Source organism: Ailuropoda melanoleuca, chromosome X (assembly GCF_002007445.2).
Source record: "Ailuropoda melanoleuca isolate Jingjing chromosome X, ASM200744v2, whole genome shotgun sequence".
Classification (NCBI taxonomy): domain Eukaryota; kingdom Metazoa; phylum Chordata; class Mammalia; order Carnivora; family Ursidae; genus Ailuropoda; species Ailuropoda melanoleuca.
Window position 1 is genome coordinate 86,254,079 of NC_048238.1, and position 4,427 is coordinate 86,258,505.

Here is a 4,427-nt window from a genome sequence, read left to right on the forward strand (position 1 = left end):
ATGGCAAAACACTCTTTCAGCATAGACACTCCAACAACTTGGTAAGAAGACCTGAACTCTGTGAACAGTGGTGAGGTCTCTGTAGACCTCTATTCAGTCAAGTGGATTTAATGCAACACAATTATCCTTTTCTCACCTATTCTCATCTAGATTCTAGACATTCCAGATACCTTTTGGGATCATACCACAGATCCCATTGTTGAGCTATATTATATATATTTATTCAAGGTACAATATTTGGCATGAACTATGAAATTCAAGCAATTATCTTACACAGTTTCATGAATTCTGTATTTTGCCTTTCCCTGAAATGTCTTTGGCTTATTCAGCGTTTTCATCTGTGAACAAAAGTAATCAACACACATCTTATCTAAAGGCAGCGGGATAAATCAAGGAGATAACAAAACTTGAGTAGCTCTGTCTTATACTAAGTGGTCTTATACTCAGTTATGCCTCAGGAACTTTATCTGTATAATGAAACTAATACTCCCCAAAAAGTCCTTAACTGTATCATACTGAAACAAGCATAAGTTATTTTATTCAATTGGCAAATTACGTTCTCTAAACTAAAAACATAAATAGAAATAACCATAAAGATGGACTGACTGGTTATTCTTCCCTTCTGAAGCAATGACTAGAATTAGAGCTTTAGCCAAAAATATATCTATTATGCTGGTTGCGTGCACGTTGGGAGGATAGGAAAAGTCAGGGCCACAGAAACCAGAAAGTTTGGGTAGCCATCACCACAGAAAATTTCCAAGAAGGAAATGGGAACTGTTCAGGTATGCATCATGTAGTCAGCTATTGATTTGTGAAAACAAATTTTTTATTGATTTGTGAAAACTGGCCTTCCTGCCCCTTCATACCATTCTCCACACTATTAGTGGAGCAATCATTTTAAGATGTAAATATGAAAATATGTAAATTACTGTCACTCTCTTGCTTAAATCTGTTCAGTGGATTCATATTGTATTTTGGGTAACATCCAAATTTCTTAACATGACCTAAATAAACCTGCATGATCTAAAACCTGACTAATTCTCTAGCCTCAACCAATATACCCCAACCATACTAATTATCCCAGTTACGGTAAATTAACTTCTGTTTGTACATGTTGCTCCTTCTGCTTGAAACCCACTTCTCAGTGAGCCTCCACTCCCTCCCCACCCACACACCCATCCTATTTGTCCCTTTGCTTTGATGGCTCACTCTCATCCTTCAAGTCTCAGTTCAGATGTTCATTTCTAAACTTTCTAGACTATGTTAGGTAGCCCTATAACATACTCCCATGACATCCTATAAATCCCATATCATAAATCACGGTGTATTACAACTGCTTGATTTAAATTTTTAGTCTATTTTGCTGGACTCGGAGGTCCTTAAAGGCACGGACTAGTTGTCATTCACTATTGTGAGCAGTTTAACATAGGAGCTAAGAGTGCAGGCTCTGGAATAACTGCCTGGCTCCCCCACTTTGGCCTTGGGCAGATTATTTGACCTGCCAGTGTCCGTATTCTTGTTTATAAAGTGAGATAATAGAACCTATCTCAAATGGTTGCTAGGAGGATTACATGAGTCAGTACATGTAATGTGCTTAAAGCAGTGCCAGGCACATATTAAATGCTTAATACATATTAATTATTATTGTTCTTATGCACACACAATGCCTGGCACAGAGCACATGCTCAATACATGTCTGATGAATGAATGAATGAGTGAATAAGGAGTAGAATCAGGTAGGTCTTATTGCTAACCAGTAAGCTCTGAGAGACTAGGAACACAATCTATCCTCATAATTGAATTCTTAAAGCCTAATACAGGTTAGGCACCATGTAGTTCCTCAATCCCTGTGAGTTATATGGACTCATGAGATGAAGAACTCTAACTTTATACATATGTTTCTACAGGTAGTGAAAATTACAGTCAAAACTTCAATAAGCAAATTTCCAAAATCAAACAGAAATGTAGAACCCAATCTTTCCTTGTAAGCCGTTGTACTAGATATTTTATTATCCTTGGGGTTGGAGTTAGATTATAGTTTGTTCTCAGTGTAAGTAGCCAGCAGTATGACTCATATCAAAATAAAAGGGAAAGAAAGAAAGAAAGAAAGAGAAAGAAAGAAAGAAAAAAATAAAGAAGCCCTCAAAAAATTCCTTTCTACCTTTGAAAACATTAAAGGCATTACTTCCAAAGTGCTACTTTCAAGTGAATACCCCCACTGATTAGTACAAGTTAGCCCTGACGGAAAATGGCTTTGAAGGTTGGATTTGAACTTCCCAGCTGAGACAGTAGTGCTCAGGGGAGGAGTGAGCAGAACTGTTCTCCCCTGCACAGTCATGTATGGGAAGGATGCACAATCTCTGACACAGCCTAGTAGAAGACAGCCAGGGGTTTCCATCCTCGTGCTATAGCTTCTTAAGCCTGTCATCCTGAGCAAGTTACTCGTGCTCTCTAAGCCTCTATCTTTTCCTCCGTGAAATGGGAATAAGATCAACAACACAATACACAATCGCTCTGTGTAAATCATGTAAATACGATCATGTATATAGAGTGCATAACATGGTGCCTGGCATATGGTCCTCAACAAACAGGAGCCATTTTTCTCGTGGCAGGCTGTAACCCTTGACATCTTAATTTGTTGGTTGGATCATTTGAGCAGGAGTACAGTAGTCATTTGCCAAGTGTAAGCCCGTAGCACTTTCGTGACCCTTTGCAGAAGACTCTTTCCATGTAAGTAGCATAGAGTCTTTTATCTCACTGTATTTGAATGAAACATTAGTAGAACCTTGACTATTCAACTTTCTAGCTCCGTGACCTTGGCCAAGTTACCTAGAACCTCTTTGTGCTTTAGTTTCCTCTTTCATAAAATGGAAATAGTAATGGTGTCTAGTTCATAAGGTTGTTAGGATTAGATGAAATTGTTTATTATAGTCCTTAACAAGAGACCCAGCACATTCTACAGACTTAACAAATGTTAGCAATGATAATGGCCTAAAAAGTTCATCACTGGCCCTTGAAATCTACTTAATATTCTTTTGGTATAATGAAGATTCATATGAAATTATAAATATGCTCTTGAGAAGAATATGTTGATTTTGAAACAGCTGCCCCATTTATTAAGCATCTACTAATATCCAGGGTACTCTTCTAGGTGCCTTATAGACATTACTTTCATCTTCGCAACAATGCCGTGTGGTAGGTATGATTATTCCCATTTTAAAAACACATCAACTAAGGTATTTTAAGAAAGCCACCAAGACCACACATCTAAGAAATGGATTAAGAAAGAGAGAATTGGGATCTGAGCCCAGGTCTGTCTGACACCAAAGCTTGTGCTCTTTCCGCTACATCTTTAATCCGTCGTTATGAATTAGTTTACCAGATTAGCTAGCTGTCATNGGGAAGGTATTGAAGATGGCGGAGGAGTAGGGGACCCTTTTTTCAGCCGGTCCCCTGAGTTGAGCTGGATAGGTACCAGACCAGAATTGGGATCTGAGCCCAGGTCTGTCTGACACCAAAGCTTGTGCTCTTTCCGCTACATCTTTAATCCGTCGTTATGAATTAGTTTACCAGATTAGCTAGCTGTCATCAGTAAGAGAGAGGGCCCCCGAGGATGAGACAGAGGACAAGGAAGTTCAAGAAGGAAAGAGAACAAAAGAAAACAGCTCAAACATGGCTTGGCCTCAGGCCAGTCCTGTCAAAGGCTCTAGTCTCTGGCACTTTGTCTACTTGCCTCAAGGTACATTGAGTTTGCTTGTGTTTTTTGCCCTAGGTTTATATTTATTTCCCAACCTATGAAAACTTATTCTAAACCTCATTATTTTAATTTCCATAGCATTATGTGAAATGTTCTGAGTTTCCTTGCTTTGCTTGTTGACTTGCTTCCTCTTTCTTTTTGATTCATATAGACCTTCCTTTCACCCTTTTATTGCACAGCATTTTCTGTCCCCCCTCCCCTCACTTCCCCATGGACCTGATTCTCTCCCAGTGCCAGCACTGCTGGTGATAACTGCCCATCTCTATCAAGTAGACATTAGGAAAAAAACAGCATCATACAGGGGCAGAGGGTACTATTTAAATGCAGCATATGGACCACCTGCCTTTGTTTTTGTTTTGTTTTATCATTATTTCATCTGTTCTGCCATCACCTCCCTTACCACCGAGGAAGGTATTTAACTTACATTTCTTTTTTTGCCCATTAGAGTTCAAGGTCCACTTCTCCCTTCTTACATTCTAGACATGTAGGCTGATTTGTGACATCATGGATATAGCCAGACAGAGAATTGCAAAGTTACCCATACTAAATAGATCTACGATGGAGAAGGTGCCAGAGCAAGGAAGTGACTCAGAAATGCAGCATCAAGGAAACTGAAATATTTCTGAAAATTCTAGATCCCTACAAACTGGATGGTGGACTGCTGAGGTGT